The sequence below is a fragment of the Muntiacus reevesi genome, chromosome 18, assembly GCF_963930625.1.
Source record: "Muntiacus reevesi chromosome 18, mMunRee1.1, whole genome shotgun sequence".
Classification (NCBI taxonomy): domain Eukaryota; kingdom Metazoa; phylum Chordata; class Mammalia; order Artiodactyla; family Cervidae; genus Muntiacus; species Muntiacus reevesi.
The window spans coordinates 25,574,877-25,601,567 of NC_089266.1; the positions used below are offsets into that span (position 1 = coordinate 25,574,877).

General features: G+C 52.6%; 1 long non-coding RNA gene across 2 annotated transcripts in view; it reads left to right on the forward strand.

Moving 5' to 3' along the window:
* Positions 1-3,077: 3,077 nt before the first annotated feature.
* The window catches only part of LOC136150068 (uncharacterized), a 56,702-nt gene continuing 33,088 nt past the window's right edge, over positions 3,078-26,691 (forward strand). For both annotated transcript variants that reach the window (XR_010659750.1, XR_010659751.1), the window contains exons 1-3: positions 3,078-3,193; positions 10,152-10,335; positions 12,696-12,778. This is a non-coding gene — a long non-coding RNA (uncharacterized lncRNA). The remainder of the gene's footprint in view (positions 3,194-10,151; positions 10,336-12,695; positions 12,779-26,691) is intronic.

Consider the following 26,691-nt stretch of genomic DNA (forward strand, 5'->3'; position numbering starts at 1 on the left):
TGTGGGATTGTGTCTTTTTTTTTCCCTTCATAGGTTCCCAAATCCTCCTCACTTCAAACATGCATATGTTAATGACTAGAAAAAGGGCTGGTCGAATACACGTAAGTGATCGTGGTGATAAATTTTGAGATGGAGAAGTAGGTACAGGGAGGTTTCCATTATTTATTCAGTATCCTATATGATTTGAATATTTTACAGTGAGAATATGTTCACTTCTTACCTTTACAGTTTAAAACAAGATGAGAAAGAATCTAAATGTCTTTTAACAGGAAAACAGATAAGTCCATTGTGGCAGTAGAATACTACACAGCAGTAAAAATGAATAAATTAGAGTGGTGTATCAACGTGGATAAAACTCATAAAGTGTTGGGCTAAAAAAACCAAGTTATATCAGGATACCTAGACTATAGGTCCATCTACATAGAATTTAAAAACATGAAAAACATATTTCAATATTATAAATGGACATACACATGTAGTAAACATATACATGGGGAGGAGGAGGAGGGAGGGAACACAAGTGGCTTCAATTTTTTTTGTAATGATTCCTCTCTTAAATCAGGTAGTGAGGGAATTGCCTGGCAGTCCAGTGGTTAGAACTCCATGCTCTCACTGCCAAGGGCCTGGGTTTAGTCCCTGGTCAGGAAACTGAGATCCCACAGCCATGTGACCAAAAAGCAAAACAGGCCCCCCAAAATCACACTAGGTAGTGAGTATTGAAATTTGCTATGATATTATCTGTACGTCTTTATGTGCCTGATATAATAAAAACATTTTGAAAAAAAGAGGAATTATAAGAAAATGGGGAAAATAAAGTTAAAAAAAGAAAAAAGGAAAGGTTAGCAGTATGAAATGTGGAGAAAGTTTTTTTTTCTTTTGAACTTTTTATCTTGTATTGGGGTATAGCCAGTTAACAATGTTGTGACAGTTTCAGGTGAACGGTGAAGGGACTCAGTCGTACATATACATGGATCCATTCTCCCCCAAACGCCATTCCCATTCAGGCTGGAAATGTGGAGAAAGTTATACAGTGACAAAGTTGGGGGCAGAAATCAGGCTGACCTGGGGTAGGCAAGCTCCCACCACTGTTTTGAGCCCACCGGCACAGGGTCTGCTTTCAGTTTCCTGTTAAGAGTCCTGACAAGAGGGTCCTGAAAGCCCATCGTCAGCCAGTGGTCCACCTGGGGACTTCCTGCGGTCTGGACCCTGCCGTGCTGGGACCCGTGACGGGTGCTGACAGTCTTCGCTGTTGCTGCTGCTGCTACAGTGAAGCTGACCTTGTTTCTTACCAACGAATAAACAGAGTCATCACCCTGGGAGGGATTCATCTGAGGACCCAAGGGGTGACAGTGGCTGGACCAGTCAGTGCTGCTGGAGCCGTAGTTTGGCCCTGAGGCAGGGGGATGACCGTGCCGACTTTGGCAGGAATCAGCAAGTCTCTGGCACCCAGGGGGGCGGGTGGGCGAGGATAGTGTTGAGGCTTGAAGGCTTGGGGAGGCAAAAACCAAACTCTGGTGCCTAGGCATGGAGAGTGGGCGATGCCCAGGCTTGGCAGACAGCAAGCTGAAAGATGCTGTGCCAAGATGGGGAGAGGGGCTGCCAGGGTTGGAGATCAGAAGAGCGGATGGGGGAGGGCCAGGACACTGTCAGGGCTTGAAGCAGGAGGCCGCCGGGGGCAGGGTGGCGGTGGGTGGAGTGTCAGGATCAGTGAAGCCAGAGGGTGGCCGGGAGGAAGTGGGCAGTGCCAAAGGAGCAATGGGAAAGAGTCAGTGCCAGCTTGGGGCTGGGGGGCAGGGAGCCCTCACACTTATTCTTTCCTTAGTTTTCATTCAGTCTTGTAATAAAAACAGATGCCTCTGTTGGTGAATTATAAAACCCTAGAGTTCAGGGTTCAGAGAGATCTCTGGGGTCATCTTTTCCAATTCCTTCTTTGTACTGGTGGGGCCAGTAATACCCATGATGAGGGACTGGCCTTTCTGAGGCCACCTGGTGAGTCTAGTGACATGACCTGGATGGAACCTGGCTTTGTGTCCTTGTCTGTGCCACACCAGTGGAGGGTAGCGTGGAGAGTTGGGAGGGGAGGGAGTAAAGGACTCTGGTCTTGACTAAGGGGGCTAGTGGTCCTTGGGGATGTGAGGTCAATCCCCGAAGCAGTGGAAGACCACCTGTGCCCCTGGGGAAATGTTCTGGATCAATAGTGGAGTGCATCTCCTGTGAGCTGGGACCTTTGGGAGGGATCTCATGAAAACTGTAGTTTTGGTGGAACTCCAAAAAATAGAGGGGGGTTAAAAATCATTAGGAATTTATTTTCAATGGAAATCAAATACCTACAATACTAGAAAGGATTTTTACAAGGCAAAAATACATCATGAAGGTGGGTACCTGGTGCTGACCTTGGTTACTCTGCTGTCAAGGGGGTCCGTCTGTGGTCTTCCTGTTGGCAGATAATCCTAAGGCCTGCGGATCTGTGGGGGGAACAGAGCTGAGGACTTTCTCTCAGCTTCCCTCAGCTGCAGCCCCCCAAAGACATACTGCAGGCCAAGGCAGGTGTCAGTTGGGAACTGCCCCTGGATGACACTGATCCCTCTTCTCATTTCAGAGTGTGGCAGACTGAGACCCAGGGAGAAATATCATAATCTCCAGCACAACCGTTTTTGCATCATTCCATTTATTTCTGAGATGTGTTTGGGGCCTTGCACATGACTGAAGGAGTGCTTGGCATTCTGGGAGGGCGTTGGTCTGAACCAGGATGTCCCAGAGGGAGGTGCTGCTCCTGGACGTGTGTTCAGGGGACCAGGCCTGGCTGGGCATAGATCGAGGGGGTCATCTGCCCTGTTGTCCTCTGGTCAGGGGAGGGGCTGGTTGGGGCCTGAGCCTGGGAACCCCCCTCCCCACCCCATCCTGACTGCTTTGGAAGGGCAGCCCACCATCAGCGAAAGGGCGGGGTTGCCAGCAGCTCCTGGGGGCTGCAGGATGGGACCCATTTAGCCTCTGCAGTCATCTGACCCCCATGACTCAGGCCTGGCCCTGCCCGTGGAGGGCAATGGGCCAGTCTGAGCTCATCACCACTGCCCAGAGCAGAAGTGGTAAACAAGTTTGCCCTCTGCCTCCCGCCCCTGAGAGGAAGCAGGGAAGAGGGTAAGGTGGGGGGCTCCAAGCATTCCACCCGGCCCAAGCCATCTGCGTAACACAGGTGCGTGTCATGGGTGTCCATGGGGCCTGTAGGGTGTGTGCTGGGCTCTTACATGTGGGCGACATGTGCAGAAGCGTGTTTACCTTTACACGCGTCCTCGGGGGAGCTGTGGCCAACCTTTTCCAGGGACCATTTCACTCCATTGCTGGTGTCTGGGGGTCAAGCTGAAGGCCCATGGGGGTGGCCTTAGAACTGGGGGTCCCTGTGGAATAACACCTGGTTTGACCTGCTGGATCTCAGCCTCCTGACCATCAGGTCTCATGGCTCAAACTCATGCTGGGTCTGGAGCCGCATGGCCTCTGGGAGCCTCTGAGAGGCTGCAGATCTTCCTGGGCTGTTGTTCTGGGTTGCCCGGGCCTGTGGCAACATCCAACAGGCCCAGTCCTGGGCATCTCCCCTTTTGCTGTGGGCCCCTGGCTTGTCTCCCTCTTTCCATCTGCTCCCTCCTCCCCTCTCTCCCATGTGCCCGCCTCTGTCTCCCTCCTTTCCTTTTACACCCACTTTCCTGCTTTCCTTAACTTTCCTCTTCTCTTAACCCAGTAACTAGCATTGCTATCTGTAGCCACCAGATGGCACCAGCGTACCATGTGTCCCATCCTAGATGCGGGTACACCCTGTTCCTCGCCCCTAGCCCAGGGTGATTAACCGCCCTTAACCCTTCACAACATCCACACCCTGCCCAACACCTTCCTGAGACTTTAAACGTGGAGGAAAACAGATGCAGCAAAATATGGGCAGGGCCAGGGTAGGGGCCAGGAGCTCCTTGGAGAGGCTCTAATGCCCCCTAGGGTAACACCTATCTCACAAAGGGTATTCGCACACATCACAGGGTTTCCGCCTCAAACCCGTGACCTCCTGGGTAGTGTGCACTGTATACACAAAGAGAATGAAACCCAAAGGAATGAAGTCAGTCACCCAGGGTGAGACGGCAAGTGTGTAGCGCAAGGGAGCTTGAACCTCAGCTTTGCAGGTTCCCAAACCTTGGGGTTCCTGGGCTGGCAGCACCAAGAGCAGCTGGGCCCTTGAGCACTCTCTTCCATGCTGAGGCCCCTCCACTGTCCTTTGGTGTCTCTTTCAAACCTGACGCAAAACTTCACCAGGGAAGTGCCCGCTATTATTTTAGTCTCTGGGTCGTCTCAGAGTTTAGGCATCTTTACACGAACCAGTTTCTCCTTTTCCCTTTGGCCTCTCTATGTATGTTCATGCTCTGTCTCTTCTCGTAAGGCTGAAATGCAGAAGAGGCAGCCCCTCTCTGCCTTTGGGGAGCTCCCAGGATGGTGGGAAACACAACCTTACCCCAGGAGCCAATCGGAAGGGGGACACGGAGGGGCAGCTTTCTGGGAACCTCTCCTGCTCTGGAGCCAGGGCCAGGTGAGGGTATTCAAGGCAGGCCTCCTGGAGGGGGCAGGGGGCAGGACTAGGGAAAGGTAGGCTGTGAAGGCAGCACCCTGGCAGCTGCCGAGTGATCCTCGTGAATGAGGAGCAGCAGGGGTGGGCAGTCACAGCCCTGGAGTCAGGGGAGGGGACAGCACTGTCCTTAACTTGGGCTCAACTCCCCCACTGGCCCATCCCCCCACCCCACCCCTCACCCCCCTGACCCCCTGGGAGGCCTGTTGTGGGCTGGGGACAGGAGGCCCAGGGTGGGGTCCCCTCCCCAGGGCCGGAGCAGGATCCGGGGCCGGCTGTGGCAGTGCCCAGGAGCCAGAGAGGAGCCGCCGCCCCCCACCCCGTTGGGCCCCTCTGTAATTAGGGCTATTTTTAGGCCCTTCTTCCTTCCTATTTCAGGCCTCTGGACTGGGCCAGAGAGTGGGCTGTCCTGGGGCCGCGGGCTGGAGCCGCTAAACTGGGCCGTGGCGTGGGAGCTGCAGCCACAGCACAGACCACAGCCCGGGGCGGAGTCCTGGCAGGGGGAGGGAAGTGGGGACGTGGCCAGACCTGAGGCAGGGCTCAGTGGGGGCGTGTCCTTGGCTCATCTGACCCCTCCCCGGGGCCCCTCACTGATCTGTCCCCCCCACCCCCGGGTCCATCCTTCTGCCCCCTCCCTGCAGCCCTGCTGACTCGAGGCTGTTAGCCCTGGGCCTGTCCCACAGGGGAGCCCAGAGTGTGTATAATAGTTTACTGAGCGCTTACTGTGTACCAGGCACTGATCCAGCACTTTACCTGTATGAATTCATTTATTGTGTACAACAACACTACGTGGTCAGTGATGAATTATCCTTATTTTACAAATAGAAAGCCTGAGGCTTGAAAGGAGCCCGTTTTTGTGTGCCAGGCTCAGGGAGCACCCTGTGGAATGATGGGGGTTGGGGAAGGGTGCTTCATGCACTTCCTCGGATCCCAGCGCTCTCTCTGTCAGGCACGACTCCCAGGAAATGGCCTGCCGATCTACCGGTCCCAGCTCTGATGGCCCATGGCCTGTCCTGCAGGCGGAAGGGTGGGTCTTGCCCAGCTGGTTCCAGTTAGGCACAAGAAAGCTGGCGAGGGGTATATTTAGCCCTGGTTTCTGGAGGAGCCAGAGGTCTTTCATCCTTGGAGGCGCTGGCCACAGCGGGACTCAGCTTGCCAACACTGGGCTCCTGGGCTGCAGGGCAGACAGGCTTCGGGCAGGGAGCGGGGTCAGGGAGGAGAAGGGGTACATGTGACCCTGTGCATCTCTGTGGTTGGCGGGGGCAGTGTTAGTGCCAGTCAGGGCCTCTCAGTTCTGAATGCCACGCTCAGGATGTGTCTAGGTTTGCAGGCTCTGGAGACGTGGGCTACAGTCTATGGAGTCGCAAAGAGTCGGACACGGCTTAGAAAAAAAACAACAGCAAGCACTGGAGGGCCGGCCTGGAGGTAGACCAGCTGCCTGCCCCCGTGAGCCTGGGTCCAACTAAGGCCTTGCGTGTCTGTGGCATGGGGTTAGCCGGGCCTGGGAGTCCGGGGACTGTACTTAAAATTATGCAGCAGAGGTGTTCAGGGGGTAGAATTGCAGGGACAGGAGGGGGTGGCCTTTCCATTCTCTCTGAGGAGGCTGACGTGTTTGGGCATTGATGTTTTGGAGAAGGTGGAGGGTTGTGGGGGCAGGTATATCTGTGTAAGAGAGAAACAGGCCCATGGAGAGGCAACTACATGGTACCAAGTGGTGCTGGGGGTGAGGGTTTTGGGTGTGCGGAAGTTGTGCATGTGTTTGACTCACTGCCACGGGCTTTAGGCGGTGGGCACCCTCTGTGTGATGGGGCTGGTGGGCTGGGACCCGTGTGGTGTGGGTGACTGTGTTGCTGGGATCTGGTGGCGCCTGGGTGTGAGATGACACACCAGTGGCTATGGCATTGCTCCGCTGTAAGTGACTAGGACAACATGTGACCCCGTCGTGATGTTTCTGGGGGGCAGCCTATGAGGATGGTGGTAGATGAGGGCGGTTTTAAACTGTCCAACTTTGATCCTGTGGGGTTGTGTAATTATCCCCCTGGATGTTGGTCTCTGTGCGTGTGAGCCTGGGAGTAAACACATGTGTGGATGCAGAGTTTGGGACTCAGGCTGTGTGTGTGTGTGTGTGTGTGTGTGTGTGTGTGTGTGTGTGTATAGGTTGTCATTCTGGGTGTGACTGGGTATGTGAATGTAGCAGGACTGCCAGCTTCCCACTGCACATGAGTCCTGCTCCCACTGCAGGTCATGGCCCACTGCCCTTCTGGGGACCCCTACCCCAAAGCCACAGGCCCTCTGGGCCGGAGGGAGGGAACCCTACAAGTCATAAGTGCCTGTCTCTCTCCTAATCCTCTCACCCCCACTCCCTCCGACCATCCCCACAGACGGCAGGCTTCTACCTGCCCTGGGGCGGGAGGCAGGGGAGAGAAAGAGGAGTCTGCCCGCCTGCCCGCCGCCCCTCTGTCGTCTCTGCACTCAGACAAAGAGCTCACCCTGGTCTCTGTGGGCGTCTGGGAGACGCTGGGGGGATTAGCTGCCCGCGCCGCCCTCTCCCCACCTCATGCCAGCCCACCCGGCTGGCACCAACACACCTCTGAGCCCAGGGGCGGTGCCCTCACCATGGAAGCCTCTCCCGCCTGGAGTGTATGTGTGTATTTGTGTGTGTGTCCCCTGCCCCCACAGCTTGGTGGGAGCAGAGGTGCAGCCTGATGAGAAGTGGGGTACACACCTTCCATGCTGGTGGAGCCACCTTCTCCCCTGGGTTTCCACTTCTCTGTCACTAAGCATGTGCTTGGCAGGCCTACATCTGGGGCGTCACCCCTATGTCTTTGAACCTCTCATTCCTGGCTTTTGCACCCCTCCCCCACAGTTGACTGCAGCTCCGACCTCCCATTCCTTCCCTCTGCATTCCTGGGGGAGGGTGTGATCTGGCCAGTAAGTGCTGAGAGCAAGAGAGAGAAGGCGGTGGGCGGTGGGTGCTGGTGGGCGCCCCTCCGGGGAGGGCTTGGCCCACCCTAGTGAGGTGAGAGCGAAAGTCACTCAGTTGTGTCCGACTCTTTGTGAGGCCATGGACTATATAGTCCATGGAATTCTCCAGGCCAGAATCCTGGTGGTGTGGGTAGTCTTTCCCTCCTCCAGGGGATCTTCCCAACCCAGGGATTGAACCCAGGTCTCCTGCATTGCGGGTGGATTCTTTACCAGCTGAGCCACCAGGGAAGCCCAAGAATACTGGGGTGGGTAGCCTATCCTTTCTCCAGGGATCTTCCTGACCCAGGAATTGAACCGAGGTCTCCTGCATTGCAGGCGGATTCTTTATCAACTGAGCTACCAGGGAAGCCCTAGCGAGGCAAAACTGTGTTCAAAGGAGCTCAGTGCAGGAGACACGGGAATGACATTGGGTCTCCTCTTTCTGGAGAGCCACCTATGGCTTCTCCATGGGGAAGGTGACTGGTAGACTGGGCTGGTCGCACCACTTAATGTTGAGGCTTTAGGTCTAGCATTTTCTTTGTACTGTGCAAAATCAGAAATGATTTTCAAAGTTCTTTCACATTTACTCTCAAGGATTTTCTCAATAGGTAGGGCAGGTATTGGGGTTTCCCTGGTGGCTCAGTGGTAAAGAATTGGCCTGCCAATGCAGGAGATGTGGTTTCGACCCCTAGATTGGGAAGATCCCCTGGAGAAGGGCATGGCAACCCACTCCAGTATCCTTCTCTGGGAAATCTCATGAACAGAGGAGCCTGACTACAGGCTACAGTCGGGTTGTAAAGAGTCAGAATCCACTTAGTGACTAGACAACAACAGCAAAGGATGGCTATGGCTATGTTTCCCAATTCAGAGGTGTTTAGATTGAGGCTCTGAGAAGTTAAAGGATTTACTCAAAGTTACACAACTGGTGAGCAATAGATACAGCCAAGATCTTGGTCTGTAAGTGTCAAGGGAGACCCTTTGAATCCCTCCTAATCCCTGTGGCTGGGCCTCTGCCTTCTCAGTCCCTGCCATCCCTGAAGACTACTGCTTCGGGAGACTCTGGAATGGGGGCAGGCTAGTGGCAGCTGGGTGAGCTGACCTGGCTCCACCCTGAGTCACACCCCATCCGGAAGCAATCGGGGGTTTGTGGCATGGACAGTCCTTGCATCCATCCTGGGATTTGCAGGTATTTGCGGATGCTCTCTTCCTCCTTTTGCCAAATGGGTTGGGATCTACTTTGTCCCATATTCTTCTTTTCTATCCAAATATTATTCCGAGGTTTAGTCCCCTCCTATCTCCTTTTATTCAGCCTTTAGTGGAGACAATGAGGCACCAGCCCCATTCTGTCCTTGGAAGGGAAGCTGCCAAGCATACCAAGAAGCTGGGATTTCCCAATAACTGCAAATGGTCATGGAAGTTAGGGATCTGGCTCCATGCCTTCAATATGAGATGATCAGTGTATGAAGATGGACATATAGTGGTGAGTGGGTGGATAAATATATAGAAGAGGGTGAATGCACAGGTGAGTTGGGTGGGGGATGCATGTGTCAATTGGCAGGTAAATGGATGGATGGATAAGTGACCAAGTGGAATGTGTGGATGGGTGAGTGGGTGGTGTTAAGATGGATGGGTGGGCAGGTATTTAGATAAATGGATATATGAGTGAATGGTTGAATGGATGGATTATTAGGTGGGTGGAGGATAGTTGGATGGATAGATGGATGGAAAAGTAGGTGAATGGATGGATGCATGGAAGGATGGATAAATGGATAGAAGAGTGGATGGATGGATGGATAGAATAGATAGATGAATATATGAAAAGGTAGAGATGGGAAGGTGGGTAGATATGTGTGTGTGGATTTGTGGTGAGATTTGAGAGCCTGAAGGAGCTTTTGAAAGACAGGCTATACATAGAAAATGAATTTTTCACAAATATTTTGGTTTTGGTCAGCCCTCAATCATCTGAACTGATGAAGAGAAATTATATTTAGAAAAATCTAGAATATGCTGGTTGGTTGCAACCTGATTTATATCACACTCAGGGGTAGGTTTTGTCTCCCTGCTCTGAAGTCTGAGGGTCTGAATGCTGGTGATGTGTCCGTCTTATGCACAGGTATGGCTCAACTTGGGAGTCTAGACCTCACATTCCTCTCAGCCTGCCATCATCTTTCTCCCTTCCTTGCTGGGCCGGACAGCATCTCCTCCCAGATGGTTACAGACTGCAGACAGGGTGGTGTGATTCTCCTGCACTCTCTGGGGGGCTCCTTCCTTCTCTAGGGACAGTGTCTGTACTTCCTGAGGATTTAGGGCTGTTCCTCCCTGTTTCCCTGAGGTTTAGTCAGCACTGGAGGAGACCATGACCACAGAGATTAGCCTGGCATCTGCTGTGGTGGTGTGATGCTGACACAAACTTGACAGCGCAGTTCTGCTCTAACAATGGAAGGTGGACACTGACCCACTTTCCCGAATGAGAGGAGGCAGACGGAAGCTGTAACAAGACATGTGTTAGTCAGATGCCAGGAGGGGGTGTGCTTGGTCGGGGGATAGGTGGAGTGGATGGTGCAATCATTTCTTTTCCCCTTCCCAGGTGTCAGGCCTCTTCTTGGCTTCAAGAGGATTCTCATTTGCCTTTCTCTTGGGGGAAAATCTTCCCTCTGGGACCCTGGATGGCCTGACTTCCGGAATTATAGGAGCCTCATGCATCGAGTACCTGTTGGAGACCAGGCACTTGACATACAGCATCATGTTCAATTCTCACAGTGTGTTTTCAAGTGAGTATTTCTCACATTTTGTAGATGAGGAAACTGAGGTCCAGAGAGATTAAAGAATGTGCCTGGTGTTGCCCATTTAGGAGGCTGTAAAATCAGGATTTCTATTCATGTTGGCCTGGCTTCTCTGCTTGTGCCACTTCTTATTCTGAGCCCACCACCACCCCCTGCATCCTGCTCTAGCTGGTTAGAACAGGTTTAAGGAACAGCAGCTGGGAAGACACACCAGAGGGATGTAGGTGATGCCCCAGAGAATGAGAAGGCTTGAGACCAAGGAGATGGTCTCTAGCAAGGACCTTCATGTTGTGTGTCGGGCCATTGTACAGAGACCTGCTAGCCTCTATCTGAAATATGAGGCAGCATGAAGGATTTGGGTGAGAACACCAGAAGAATTTTCTGGCCTAGAGGGCTGTAGAACTCTGGAAAGAGCAGAAGAGAAAGGACAGAAACATACATTCTTTGGGGAAGGTGATGCATAGTGGTTCCAGCACAGCTGATTTGCTGACCTGAGACAAAGGGGGTGGCCCAGAGGTCATTTTGGGACATCCTCTTGCAGCCAAAGAGGCCAGAATGACCTGGGTGGGCGTTTTCCTGAGAGCTTTCCCAATTGAAGGTGAGACCAATCATGGGGACTGGTGCTGAGATACCGAAGCTGGCATGGTTTGGAACTCACCTCAGGATCCCAAAAGTGGGGGGCCCAAAAGATGCCAGGACATACTTTTTGGGAGATAGGGAGGGGACAGCTGCAGGAGCCACAAGGGAAGCTTGCCCCTCCCCAGTCCAGGCAGTCCCTGAGGCCAGAAACCTGCCCTGCCCCTGGGGATGCTGAGAAGGCAGCAGGGATTTGCAGGAGCCTGAGCCCCAGGCTGGTGACCAGGTGGTCGGACCTCTGGCCAGTCCTGAGCAGATGGGTGGCAGGGAGCTGGGGGCTGGGCAGGGTGGGGGGTGGAGACTGGGAGGTCCAGGTGGGCCCGAGCAGAGGGCGGCCCCTCCTGTGTCTCCCCCCCCCGCCCCCCAGCCCTGCTGGCCTCCCTCCTTTCCCTTTGATGCTTCTCACCACAGACTTCAAACAGGCTGCCCTCTGCTCCTGCCCGCCCGCCCATAATTAGAGCCTGGCTCAGGCTGCCTCTCGCCCTCACTCCCTTCCCTGCTCTCAGTCTGGCTCCAGCTCTCTGACTCGTCTTTATCTCTCTTCTCTCTCTCTCTTTCTGCATCTCTCTTTTCCTGGTCCTCTGGCTCTCTGTGTCTCTGATCTTCTGTCCCAGGCTGGGTCCCCAGGTTGCAGTTCCCATGGATGCATGCTCTCTCCCTTGTGTGTGTGTGTGTGTGTGCACGTGTGAATTGACTTGGGTCTCTAATGTGAGAGGATCTATGTACACACGTTTGTATATAAACGTGATAAGAGCAGGAGGGAGCAAACAGGTGTGAGTCTGTGCACATGTGCGTGCGTGCGTGGGCTGCTGTGTGATCGGCGTCCTGCCTTCTCTGTCTCCTTCTGTGTGTTCTCACTGACTGGAGACTTGACTTCTCTGTCTTTATTGCCATGTTTTCTCTCCATCTCTATAAGCTCTGTTTCCATCTTTCTCTTTTTCCCTTCTTTCTAATGTGATCTGCATCCCCTCCCCACACTGAAGGCTGCCCTCCTCTGCGCCTTTCCCACCCGGAACCTGGGGTTCAGGCCCTACCCACTCCCTGGTGGAAACTGCTGCCAGGGCAAGACCACAGGGCAATGAGCTAGGTCAGCTCCAGGCTGCCCACCTCCTTCCTGGTCGTGCCCTCGGCTCCCAGCACAGTCTCCAGGCCTCCTGCCCCTCCCTGGACTTATCTCAGGCCCTCCCAGGGTCTGTTTGTTCTGGGCCGGGCTGACCTCCCACCCATGAGCCCCCTTTGCAGCCCTGTGGCAGGCAGCACCATGTCATTCTCTTTCCCGGGGGGAAGGAGATCTTGCCAGGAGCCTCTCCATGACCTAATCTGGGAAGTAGGGGATCGAAACCCCTACAAGTCCCCGCCCCTCCAAGGCACTGGGCTCAGGCTGCACCTTGGCCCCTGCCGGAGCCCACAAATCTCAGTAGCATCTGCCCTCTGGTGTAAGGGCTTTATCCCCATCAGAGAAGAGGCCCTCTCCTCCCTGTTACCCCCGGGGCACCTGGTGGCACAGACCTGGGCCCTTTTGAAGAGACTGACCTTGAGCATTGAGTGGTCTGGGTGTGGATAGACCCCCAGGGCTGAGAAAGCCCTCCCTTCATGCTGCAGCTCTGGACTAGCCTTGGGGCCTCTCTGGGCCTGTTTTGCAAGGATGCCATGAGGAGGGTGATACTAGGAAAGAGATGACTAACCCGGAGGTTAAACTTGATGTTTTCCAGCTGACAGTGCCCTTTCCTGGTCACGTGGGAGCCTTGTGACTCCTGACAGGGGCGTGGAATGAGGTGACCCCATCTTTTTACAGGTGAGGACACTGAGGCACAAGGATGTTCTCTGCCCTATCCAGGGTCCCTCCAGGGGGAGGCAAGTCTGCTGCACTGAGGGCTCAGGGCCCTGTGGGAGTCCAGGCTCTAGAGAGTTGGGGGAAAAGCAGGACACATGTCCCTGGCTGGGGCCTCACTTCCTTCTGGCCTCGGTAGTTCTGGCCAGTTTTAGGTTCTGGGCAAAGATGGGCACCCCTGGGTGGATGCGAGCTCGTGAGTCAAGGGCTTCAGCAGGGATTTCGATTTGGGGCATTTCTGGGCAGGACCCAGGAGATGCCATGCCTCAGGGATGCTTAGGGGATCAGGAACTCCAGAGGCTGGGGGGCACCCAGCACTGGATACCCTCTGAACTGACAGCCCAAGCATGTGTGATTGTGTGTGTGTGCATGTGTGTGTGTGTGTGCGCGCGCGCATGGCCGTGAGGGAGTGTGTGATGCTGGGTGTGTGTATGAGAGTGTGTACACAAGCTCGAGTGACTGTGGGTGTGTGTGCACACGTGGTGTGCCTGAGAGCGAGGGTTTGTGACTCTATAGACAGGTGTGTGAGAGGCTGTGGCTTGTGAGTGCCTGTAATCCTATGAGGTCATTTCGAATGTGAATGAGGGAGAGGGTTGTGTCTGTGAGTCCTGAGCATGCGTGATGTGTGTGTGGATGTGAGAATTGACTTGGGTCTCTGATGTGAAAGGATCTATGTAGTTTCTATGTACACACATTTACACATAAACGTGAGCGAGAGCAGGAGGGAGCAGACAGGTATGAGTCCAGGCGCAAGTGTGTGTGGATGCGTGTGCTGCTGTGTAAGCGGTGTGATGCCCTGGCTTTCTCCGTCTCTAAGGTCAGCACCACCTCCTCCCTGCCTCCTCTGTCGTCCCTCCATGTCCCCTTCTTTCTCCCTTCCCTACCTAGCCACCCTTTGGGGATCAAGTGCCAGGACCACTCCCTGATTCCCAAGGCACCTGGGGACACTCTTTTGTCCCTTTGCTGACAGGAAGGGGGTCCTCAGGGGCCAGGTGGGGGTGGTTGGTTCACGACGGACGGCATGGCAGGCCCTATCTCTAAGCCTGGTTCGAGGCGGAGTGGAGAAGTGCCTCCTGGCCTCTTCTCCCCCGCACCATCCCATGGGCCAGGGTGGGATGGGGATGAGAGTGATTGTCCTGTGTCAGCGTCTGGGTCCCGGTGGTCGGGGGTCGTGGAGGCAGCTCCCAGGCCCGGACCCTGGCTCCAGCTCTGCCTGACTGTCACCAGCCCGCGCGTCTCCGAGCCTCTGCTCCTCACCTGTGAATCTGTTCCTCCTGAGTTAGCACCTGGCTGCCTGGGTCTCACCCTCTCCCCACCTGACAACTGTGGCCTGTTTCCCCAGCTCTGCCAACGTGGCAGAGCCCCCAGTCTGAGGTTCTTGGCTGAGGAGAAGCCTGGAGGAGTGAGTGAGTTTTTTCTGCCCTAGAAACTGGAGATTTGGGCTGAGGTGGGCATGTTCTCCCCGGATAGACTTGTCCTAGCACACCTCTGCAGCAGGGAGGGACCCCGGGGGTGGCCATCTGAGGGAGACATTGCTGCACTGGCTCTGGGGAGCCCCAGTCTGAGGGGGGGCCCTCAGTTTCATGGGAGCAATAAGACGCACTGGATACCCAGAGAGCTGGGCCCACACAGTGAAATAAGGACACGATTCCCAGCCACACAGAACTATAAGATCCACAGTACTTACGGAGGGCTGGGCTGAAGGCAGCCACTCAATTCTTTGAATAGATGAAAGGAGAGGAAGGAAGTGTGGGTCGAGGGAGGACATCAGAGTGAGAGGGACGGAGGGACAGATGGAATTGAGCTCTGAGGCCCTGGGCAGCTTCCCGAAGGCTACAGGGATTCAGGGACAGCTGCGTCTTCACCCTGAAACTCTGGATGCTTAAAGCCTCTGGCATTTATTGTCAGCATCAAGGCCTCTCCAGGACCCTGGAGCCAGGACCTCGCTAGAGTCCCTGCTTCGTTCTCTTCCTGCTTCAGTCTCCCACTAATACTTTGAAGAGACTCTCTCCTGGAAGCCCAGAATCAAAGGTTCCCTTCCTGCCCTTGCTAGGAGAGGAAGGGGGTCCATAGCAGGGGGTGGTGGGGTCAGCCTGGGTTCCCTACCTTCTCAAGGGCCACTCACTCCCCCTGGCCCCACTCCCTCCCTCCCTCCTAAACCCAGAAAATCTCAGGGGTAGGCATCTCTGCCCTGCCCCCCCACCGTGCCTGCCAGGGGGTGACTGCCAGGGGAAAGGGCCTCCAGCTCACCCCTGCAGGGGTCTCGCCTTGCGGAGCCCAGGAGGACAGAAGCCCCTGGGGTGTCTGGAACCCACTCATTCCCAGGTAGCCAGATTGGTCACAGCCTCAAAAGCAGGCTTGGGGAACCCCAGAGATGAGTGGGAGGGTAGAAAGCATGTCCCAGCCCACTCCCCGCCAGAACCAGCTCACCCCCCATGGGGACCTGCTCTTTGCTTGGGGTCTGGTCTCCAGAATCAGGTGGTGGGAGCTAATCCTGAGATCTGAGGCTGGCCCTGCCACATCAGCTGAGCATCTCAGAGAGCAGGGGTTGTGTGCCCTCATCTGACAGGTTACAGTTTCAAGGAAGAGGAGGCGTGCGAGACCAAGGATAGACAGATCTAGAACTGAATTGTGATGGCAGATCAGCCCGTTCTCTTCTTGATAGAAGATCAAAGTTCTGGAGGGCTGAGACTGGGCCCCCCTCCCCTTTGCCAATGTTGAAAGCTCTCATGAAAAAAAAAAAAGAAAGAAAGAAAGAAAGCTCTCCTGACCCAAACCATCTTGTATAGCAGTAGCTCCAATAGCTATATTTGCAACTGACTGATGCAACCCATCTCAGACAGGAACTCCTTCAGTTTGTGATCATTTTACAGTCTGCACATTCACACGCTTGATCTCATTTTGAGCCCCTGGCAATCCTGAGATGCAGGCAGGAGTTTTGTTGTGTCTCCCATTTTGCAGGTGAGGAAACGAGGAGGAGAGTCCTGCTCATTCAGAAAGTGTGCCAGATTTTGGGAAATCAGGCCCTCTCTTTCCCACTCTCTCATTATTTACCACGTTTGGGAAATAATTTGGTTCAGTCCTTGGAGCCAGGGAAGCCTTGGATCCCTTGTGAGTGGGCTGTGTGTCTGGTTTAGGCCAGGGTGACAAGGCCAGGGGCGGTGGATGGGCTCACCCCCGCTGAGTGCAGACCCCTCCCATCCCAGCACAGCTGTTAGCCCCTCAGAGCTGGGGCCACAGCAGTCTCGGAACTCAGGACCCCTTCTGGGGAAGTTGTGTGTGCTAGCTGCCCACTCTCCTCCAGGAACAGGGCCTTGCGGCCCCAGCCAGCATCCTGTGGGCTGCATCCTGGCTCTGGTCTTGCAGGACTGGTGGGAGGCATGGGGTCCAGGCCTGGGCCCAGACTGGGTAGGCTGTTCCTCCTTGGGTGGGTAGGAGATGGGATCCGGTGCCTTCTTACCCTAGGAAAGGAATGCCAGAGTGGGTCCCTCCCCCACTGGCGGTGACCAGCCAGGCCACTGCAGAGCACCGACTTTCTCTGGGTGATGTCCCTCTCTTTACCCCGGCCCCTGGCAAGAGACCCCTCCTCTTCACGCCCACCCAAGAGTCCAGCCACGTCAGCTCCCTCCCTCAGAACTCTCTGTCTTCCTCCTTCCTTCCTACTCTGGACGGAGCTCCTACCAGTGCCAGGCACCTAGTGGGTACGTCATCCAGGTGGTCTCATTAACTCTGCCTGAGAAGAGATATCAGTAGCTCTCATTTTAGGGTTGAGCAGCTGAGGCCACAGAAGGTAGAGTGACTTGCCCAAGATCACACAAGTTAGGGTGCTGGCAGAGCTGGGATTCAGTTCTTCAAGCTCCACAGAGAGTGGAGGTGGAAGAAATGCTGCAGAGGGAGCTTGGCGCTTCAGAAGGGCTTGGACCACCTCTGTGGGGATCCCCAGCTTGATTTTGTGGGTGTGGGGCTTTTTTTTGGGGTGTGTGTGGGGCTTTTAAATAGGAAAGCTTCACAGAAGAGCAGAGACCCAGACTTCCTGGGTCCAAATCCTGCTCTGAAACCTAGATGTGTGACTTTGAGCAAGTTACTTAACCTCTCTGTGCTGAGTTTTTCTCACTAGTACAAAGGAATCGGTAATAGTGCCTGTCTCAGAGGCTTGCTAGGAGGGTCGAGAGTCCCTGAACCTAAGGTTTTTTGAGCAGAGAGCAGTGCAGGCTGCATGTTATGCACCGTGTGTTTGCATTAAAACAGGTAGCTCTTAGCTGGACCCCTTCCTTCTCCCTTTATCACCACCTCGCCCTCCTCCCACCCATCATCCTCTCTGAGGACTGAGAGATGCTGCCCTGAGCAAGGAACTGAGCCCCTGACCTGCCATGGATACAGGCCGCCGTGTGCCCTACCCATCTTTGCCATGGCTGCTAGGCGCCTGGTGGGCAGAAGGTATGTGTACGTGACTCAGTTTGGGGAAGGGGAGCAACATGGAAGAGTCTGACAGAGCCTCCCCAGGGACTGGGGGTGGCTGCCAGGGTATAGAAGGGGCTGCCTCCTTGTTCCAGCTGCGGGATGAGAGAGGGGCTTCAGGTGCTTTGTGAGGAGGACCTGGGGCTGGCTTCCAGCAGGAGGACAGGGGTAGCTGGGCTGAGAAAGAATGAAGTGGGGGTGAGGGAGAAGTGGGGCTGGGGTGGGAGGTGGGGCAATGGAAAAATGGGGGTGGCGGGGATCCGACTGAAACCCACCCTGGAGCAAGGGGTTGAGGACAGGCCTGGAGGAGGAGGAGGCCTGGCAGGAGTGTCGGCCTGGTGTGTCCCCTGATTTCTGTTTGTGCCTCCAGAGGCTGGGGCATTCTCCCCAAAGCCTGACAGCTCCCTGGCAAGCCCTCTCTCATCTCTCAGGGGCACACCCCGCCCACCCCCAGCCGAAGCCAGGAATGGGGCTGTGGGCAAGGGGTTGGTCGTTTGGGTGACACTGCCTGGAGAAGTGTCCCTGAGAGGCAGCTGGCCTTTTCTGATGGTGGGCAGGGGCCACTGGGGTCAAGGGGTTTGGACACAACCTCAGCTGCAGAAAAAGTGTGCTCTCCTCAGTGGGAATCAATAGAAGAACACCTTCAGTTCAGTTCAGTAGCTTAGTAATGTCTGAGTCTTTGTGAATCCATGGATTGCAGCATGCCAGGCTTCCCTGTCCCTCACCGATTCCTGAGGCTTGCTCAAACTCATGTTCATCGAGCTGGTGATGCCATCCAACCATCTCATCCTCTGTTGTCCCCTTCTTCTGCCTTCAGTCTTTCCCAGCATCAGGGTATTTTCCAATGAGTCAGTTCTTTGCATCAGGTAGCCAAAGTATTGGAGCTTCAGCTTCAGCATCCGTCCTTCCAATGTATATTCAGGATTGATTTCCTTTAGGATTGATTGGTTTGATCTCCTTGCAGTCCAAGGGACTCTCAAGAGTCTTCTCCAACACCACAGTTCAAAAGTATCAATTCTTCAGTACTCAGCTTTCTTTATGGTCCAATTCTCACAACCATACATGACTACTGATAAAACCATAGCTTTGACTATACGGACCTTTTTTTGGCAAAGTAATGTCTCTACTTTTTAATATGCTATCTAAGTTTGTCATAGCTTTTCTTCCAAGGAACAAGTGTCTTTTAATTTCATGACTGCAGTCACCATAAGCAGTGATTTTGGAGCCTAAGAAACTAAAGTCTGTCACTGTTTCCATTGTTTCCCCATCTATTTGCCATGAAGTGATGGGACTGGATGCCATGATCTTTGTTTTCTGAATGTTGAGTTTAAAGCCAGCTTTTCATTCTCTTTCACCTTCATCAAGAGACTCTTCAGTCCCTCTTTGCTTTCTGTCATAAGGGTGGTGTCATCTGCATGTCTAAAGTTATTGATATTTTCCCCTGCAATCTTGATTCCAGCTTGTGCTTCATCCAGCCTGGCATTTCGCATGATGTACTCTGCATATAAGTTAAATAAGCAGGGTGACAATATACAGCCTTGATGTACTCCTTTCTCAATTTGGAACCAGTCCACTGTTCCATGTCTGGTTCTAACTGCTGCTTCTTGACCTGCATATAGATTTCTCAGAAGGCAGGTAAGGTTGTCTGGTATTCCCATCTCTAAGAATTTTCCAGTTTGTTGTGATCCACACAGTCAAAGGCTTTAGCATAGTCAATGAAACAGAAGTAGATGTTTTTATAGAATTCCCTTGCTTTTTCTATGATTCAACAGATGTTGACAATTTGATCTCTGGTTCCTCTGCCTTTTTTAAGTGCAGCCTAAACATCTGGAAGTTCTTGGTTCATGTACTGCTGAAGCCTAGTTTAGAGAATTTTAAGCATTACTTTGCTGGTGTATGAGATGAGTGAAATTTGTGGTACTTTGAATGTTCTTTGGCATTGCCTTTCTTTGGGATTGAAATGAAAACTGACCTTTTCTAGTCCTGTGGCAACTGTTGAGTTTTCCAAATTTACTGGCATATTGAGTGTAGCACTTTCACAGCATCATCTTTTAGGATTTGAAATAGCTCAGCTGGGATTCCATCACCTCCACTAGCTTTGTTCATAGTGATGCTTCCTAAAGCTCACTTGACCTCACACTCCAGGATATCTGGCTCCAGGTGAATGATCACACCGTTGTGGCTATCTGGGTCATTAAGATCTTTTTTGTATAGTTCTTCTGTGTGTTCTTGCCACCTCTTCTTAATATCTTCTGCTTCTGTTAGATCCATATTGTTTCTGTCCTTTATTGTGCCCATATTTGTGTGAAATGTTTCCTTGGTATCTCTAATTTTCTTGAAGAGATCTCTAGTCTTTCCCGTTTTATTGTTTTCCTTTATTTCTTTGCATTGATCACTGAGGAAGGCTTTCTTATCGCTCCTTGCTATTCTCTGAAACTCTGCATTCAGATGGGGTATATCTTTCCTTTTCTCCTTTGCTTTTAGCTTCTCTTCTTTTCTCATCTATTTGTAAGGCCTCCTCAGACAACTGTTTTGCCTTTTTGCATTTCTTTTTCTTGGGAATGGTTTTGATCACCACCTCCTGTACAATGTTACGAACCTCCATCCATAGTTCTTCAGACATTCTATCAGATCTAATCCTTTGAATCTATTTGTCACTTCTACTGTATAATCGTAAAGGATTTGATTTAGATCATACCTGAATGGCCTAGTGGTCTTCCCTACTTTCTTCAATTTAAGTCTGAATTTTGCAATAAGGAATTTATGATCTGAGCCACAATCAGCTCCTGGTCTTGTTTTTGCTGACTGTATAGAGTTCTCCATCTTCAGGGGAAAAGAATATAATCCATCTGATTTTGATATTGACCATCTGGTGATGTCCATGTGTAGAGTCATCTCTTGTGTTGTTGGAAGAGGGTGTTTGCTGTGATCAATGCATTCTCTTGGCAAAACTCTGTAAGCCTTTACCCTCCTTCAATTTGTACTCCAAGGCCAAACTTGCTTGTTACTCCAGATATCTCCTGACTTCCTACTTTTGCATTCCAGTCCCTGATGATGAAAAGGACATCTTTTTTGGTGTTAGTTCTAGAAGATCTTGTAGGTCATCATAGAACAGTTCAACTTCAGCTTCTTTGGCATTAGTGGTTGGGGCATAGACTTGGATTACTGTGATACTAAGTGGTTTGTCTTGGAAATGAACAGAGATCATTCTGTTGTTTTTGAGATTACACCCAAGTACTGCATTTTGGACTCTTGTTGACTGAGGGCTACTCCATTTCTTGTAAGGGATTCTTGCCCACTGTAGTAGATATAATGGCCATCTGAATTAAATTCACCCATTCCGGCCCATTTTAGTTCATTGATTCCTAAAATGTTGATGTTCACTCTTGTCATGTCCTGTTTGACCACTTCCAATTTACCTTGATTCATAGACCTAACATTCCAGGTTCCTATGCAATCCTATGCAATATTGTTCTTTATAGTATTGGACTTTACTTCCATCATCAGTAACACCCACAACTGGGCATTGTTTTTGCTTTAGCTCCATCTCTTCATTCTTTGTGGAATTATTTCTCCATTCTTCTCCAGTAGCACATTGGGCACCTACAGACTTGGGGAGTTCATCTTTCGGTGTCATATCTTTTTGCCTTTTCACACTGTGAATGAAACATGGATCACAGCATTGTCTAACTCAAAGAAACTATGAGCCATGACATGTAGGGTCATCCAAGACAATGGGTCATGGTGGAGAGCTGACAAAATGTGGCCCACTGGAGAAGGGAATGGCAAACCATTTCAGTATTCTTGCCTTGAGAACTCCATGAACGGTATGAAAAGAAGAGCACCTGTCCTTCTCTTCTTCCCTCCCTCTCCCTCCTCCCTATATATTCTTGCTCTAGCTCTGGCATTCAGTAATTGTTTGAATTCATAAGCAGAGCTAAGGATGTGAATTCTATGGTTTCTGCTAATGACCTAATGCCAGGATCCAGTTCCTTGCACTGTGAGGAAGAAAGTCAGGACAGGAATGGGGATGGAATTGGTGATGGGGAGGTAGGGATGTAGGAGTGAACTCTGGTTTGAGACCCAGCAAAAATGAATCACCTGTCCTGGATCTTTTCTCATCATCTGGGACTGGGCAGAGGAAAGCAAGGGAAATGGGTGGAGATATGAATAAAAGCATTCATTTATTTTTAAATTAATCTTCACAAGCAATTAAACAGATAAGTAATTGGACATAAAATCCCAATTATGTCCCTTGAATTCAGTGCTTCCCACACCTCAGCTGTGGGAATACTAGTGGCCCAACTTCTGTAGTGAGATCTTTCAAGTTGACTGATTTGATAACAACCCGCGTTTTAAACATAGCTTCTCCACCAATTCCTAGCTTTGTGATTTGGGCAAGTCCCTTCTCTGTGCATTTTGTTTCCTCACCTGTGAAATGGGATAACAATGTACTTATCTCATGGGGTTATTGTGAGGATTAAGTGAGTTAGTGTTTATAAAGCAGTTGGAAGGGTGCCTGGCTCATGGAAAGCGCTGTTTGTCAAATAGAATGAGTAAATAAATACTTCTGAGCAATAACAGCTGTGAAGTGGTGACTTGGTGAGTTAGATTTTCTCACGTACATTAAAACAGAGAACTGACTTGAGTTCCCTGGCTGTCTGGTAGTTAGGAGTTGGTGCTGTCACTGCTGAGGCACTGAATTCAATCCCTGCTCAGGAAACTAAGATCCCGCCAGCTGCCAGCTCGGCCAAAATAAAAAAAGAAAAACCAACTAGAGAAAGCTATGAACTGTTACTATAAAATTGTCTTTCATACTGCCAATGGGAAATTGTCCCAGGTGAATCTTCCACACTCTCTTGGTGCAAGTTCATTTTCCATGGTTTAATTCAATCCCAGTTGCAGCCATACTCTCTTCCTGGGGGTAGTGTCATTGGATCCGTATCAGCCTCTTTGTCACCATGGCTTTGCCAGAGCACCTCTGCCATGAGATGCCAGAGCTGTTTGGGTCCCATGCTCACTGTGGCCCGGCTCCTCCGTGGGAAGGCGCTGTTCCCAAGGAGGCACCGGAGCAGGTGGGCCATCTGTGTTGGGGACCTTTCCCAGGAGTACCTACTCTAGACCTCAGGATCCCATGTTCTGTCCCAACTGAGCTCCTCATTTCAACCTTCTACTTTTTATGAACCTGGGAGAAAAGGGAGCCTGGGAGTTGGGAAGGGAACAGGATAATTCTGAGGCCTGGGCAGGTTGCCTTCAATTTACCCTCTGGGCGCCTCCTATTTGATCGGCTTCAGGACTTTAATTTGCTTGTTGTTTGAGGTTAACCACCTTCTTTAATGAAGCTGGGGATGGAGAGAGCAGGTGGGGAGAGAAACCCCTGAAGGTGTGAGGGTGCGAGGGCTTCTCTTGGAGGCCCCCCGTGGCTGTTGGGCTGTGAAGCAAGAGACGGTGCCTGCCAGCCCCCAACTTGTCCTCCCAGGTGTGATCCACAGAGGCACATCCTGATTCTCCTGGGGTGGGGAGGGGAGAAGGTCCTCTATCTTCTGGAAGCTCTGCCCAGTTGCACCAGGAAGATTCAGGGAAGACGTCCCGCCAGACCAGGGTGGGCAGAGCGGTTGAGGAGGATTCTGAGGGGATGGGAATGTCTGTGTTGCTCAGACCCGGGTGGGAGTCTAGGTGGCCAGTCACACAGTGAGTCCTCAGGCTCTGCTGGGGCTTCAAGTCAGGAACTCAGAGTCGACGAGGGGACATCCAGGCTGCCTTCCTCAATCCGCAGCTGGAGGTCTGAGGCCCTGGTGTACAGAAGAGTCAGTTTCCACACTCAGGTCTACCTGTCCTGGTGTCTGTGTGTGTGTGGAGGGAGGAGAGAGCTGCCTCTTCCATCAGACCAGGGGCTCTCATGGCAGGGCGGTATCTCATCGGAAGATGGGGGCTTTCTGAGGGCAGAAGCGGCGCTGCCTCAGTGATCCGTTCCTGATTCCAGAGGGTGCTCACCGGCCCTGAGGCCCCCCACCAGCTGTTCTCTGCCTGCCCACTCCCATCCCCCCCTCTCCCTCCCTCCCTGCACACACCATCAAGAAACTCCTTTGAAGTGCTGAGTGTGTTGTTCCTAGGAGAGAGTAAACAGGCAGGCAGAGCCGGGTGTGGAACCCTGGTAATGAGGCTTTTCCGGGGAGAGGGGGCTCCCCTGGAGTGGAGCTCCCATCAGATAAGCAGTCCTTCATGGCTTTCCACTTACTATTCTAATGAGGGACGCTGCTGAGGGACAGGCGGGTCCAGGTCCAACGTGGCACCTGCCTTCTCACCTTGGCTGAGTTGAGCCCTGGGTCTGTACGACCTCTGGGATCCCATGATGTCCTGTGTCCAAGAAGGCCTTTGGACAGTTCCTCTCACCTCCAAATGGAGGCAGGGACTGTGGTTGCCTTTCTTACCCCATGTAGAGCCTCAGCCATACTGTTCGAAAAGGCTTTGGGTCAGACGCCGGGAAGAACCTCCCAGGTCACAGAGGTACATGACAATAAACCTGCCAGGTTCGGGTCTGCGGGGAGATAGAATTAGAGAGTCAATCCCCTGCTTCAGGTTTTGGAGGACCACCATGCTGTTTGTGGCACTGGGCGATACATGGGCAGTTGACAGCAGAGGGAGGGAGGCACCCGCGTTAGGGCCAAAAAAGACCCGAGGGTCATATACACACAGGAAAAGGAAGCCATTGGTCCTCTTCTGGCTTATTTTCCTCTCCCAGACATAAAAATCAGGTTCTGTGAAAACACTGGGGAGAAAAAGTCAATAGTGTGGTGAGCTGAGGCCTGGCACCTGCAGCAACGATTAGCAGAGGTGTCCCCTCCAGACCTTGATGCTGGGAAAGATGGAATGCAAAAGGAGAAGAGGGTGGCAGAGGATGACTTGGCTGGATGGTATCACTGATTCAATGGACATGAACTTAGGCGAACTCCAGGAGATGGTGAGGGACACGGAGGGCTGGTGTGATGCAGTCCATGGGGTCGCAAAGAGTAGGACCGGACAGCAACTAAACTACCCTCCCCTCGATGAACACCTAAAGGTCATTCTACTGGCTCCTCTGGGAGGACTGCCCAGAGGTCGCCCCAGGCGTGCTTCTGCCTTCAGACTGACTGCTCTGTTGTTCCACCAAGAGGCTGCCCCACACTCCCCCTTACTGAGCGGTCTCAGACAAGTGGTTGCCTCAGTTTTCCCATCTGTAAAGTGAGGATAAGAGAGTGGGAGGAGGGATGACATAGTCCCCGTAAAGCTCTTGACACAGAATCTGGCATTCACTGGGTTTCTCCAAAGGCCCCTTTCGAGTGCCCTCCTGGAGGTTCTTTCTGCTGTCTGCCTGCTACCCCTCCCTGGTGTATGGAGTACAACACGGTGTCCCCTTCCCAGCCTACGTGGGGATGCAGGGTAGGGGGCATGTTGGTCCTTTCTGCCCTCAGTTTCTCTTTCTTAAATGTGGCTCCCCGCTCTGCCCCCACTACCCACGGTGCCCCCCTCCCAGGCCTGCATGGTGAGATAATGTCTAAGAGATACTTGGAGTTACTTGGAGGAAGAGGCCAGACAGTGAGTGACCAGAGGTGATTATCTGGCGTGACTAAAGCAGCGGTTTCCCTCCCCCCCCAGCCCAGGCAGAAGGGAGGGGGACATCCGAGGTCACGCTCCAGAAGGAACTTCCCAAGAAGGGCTAGACCTGGGGAAGCCGACCTTAGGATAGGGGATACTCATTCCTTCTGGGAGGGGTTTTGAGGCAGGGGGCTGGCCAAAATGGCTCCATTCTCCCCTTGAACAACCACCCTATCTCCAGCTCTCAGCCTGTCTCCTCCATGGATGACACTGTTCACCCTGGCCCTTGGCTCCTGCCCTTCTCCTCTCTACCTCTCAAGGGGACCTGGCTCCCTCCCAGGACTTCCTCCCCATCCTGCCCGGGGTCCCCACTATGGCAGTCCAAGTTCAGATGCCTCTCTGAGCAGCAGAGCTTCCCCTGCAGGAGGAAGATCCATTTTCCTCTCTCCCTTCATCTCCTCTGCCTGCCCCAACCCCAGAGGCCTGCAGAGGACCCAAAGGCTGCCCATTGATAGTGGAGGTGGGCAGCAGGACTCCCATCCGCTCCCTCAGCCTCCTGTCCGTGGAGTGAGCCAGCAGGCAGGAGGGCTGCAGTTCCCGCCCAGACCTCTGGGTGCTGCCCAACTGCTGTGGTTGGCCCTCCCCTGAAGGACCTGGCAGGTACTCACCTTCACTCCAACCTTCCTCCTGCCCCCCCCCCCCCAAAAGGGGCCGCCTTCATTTGGAAAAGAGAAGCAGTCACTAATATGAAATATTTTCATAAACATCATCTCTTTGATCCTAGTTATTAGTATGGCCAACTCCCATTTTACACATGGGAAAACTGAGGCACAGGGAGGGCAAGTGGCTCCCCCTGGGTCCCACGGAAGCATGAGGAATCCTGACAAAGCCTTGGGAAGACAAGAATGAGCCTGCAGAGCCAGGCAGCCTCCAATGCCTGTGTGTGGGAGCAGATACTCTGGCTTGCTCTGGTCTCCCAGTGGCGCAGAAAGGAGAGAGGAGCGTGTGCCTAGGGGACTGAGCCCAGGTCAGGGGTTCCAGTCTAGCCTTTGCTGTGGTCTTACTGCTAAATACATACTTAGAATACAGAATTTCTGTAAGCAGTACCGAAGTCTGTAGAATACAAAGTGCGCCATAAACCCATCAGGTAACTCTGGTTAATGGTGGTGTGTTTCCAGAACTTCGTAGCATTCAAAAAATTTTTTTCAACACAAATGGGACTTTATTAACAAACAGTAAAGAACAAACAGTTCCCTGATTGGGTTTTCCATCATTCTTATCTCCGTACACAAACAGCAATCTTTCAAACAGAGCGCCCACTGTGGACGAAATCTAATTGGTGAACCTTTCTTGTCCGGAGGCATTGGGCAGTCCCATCACAGGTAACAATCAACAAGGATGTCGGTCCCTTCACGTTGGTGGGAGCATACTGCTACAAAGCATTCGCTCCAGCCTTGGGGTTCCTGAGAGATGCTCCCGAACGTGCTGTGTGTGCATCACCATCCCTAGAGGAAGGCATCCTGGTCTCCTCCTTGGTGGTTTGATCCTGGGAGCAGGGTCTGCCTTTCAGGCAAGTCTGACCCAAATCCCGCTGGATGGATTGAGCTGTTTCCTCCTCGCATCTCCTGGGCAGAGTCTCCCTGGGTAGCCTGGCTCCCAGCTGGCCGGGGTCTAGGGCAGGTTCTGTTCCCCTATACAGCAGTGTGAGTGCACCAGCAGGAAGGGAGCATTCCTTTCCTCTCCTTGTTGGAAGCCTCTTGCAGAAAAGAGGAGAAAGACCAAGGAAAGTCTGAGGAATCACTCCTGGTGTGTTCACTGAGAGCTGGGGTTGGTGGGCCCACGAG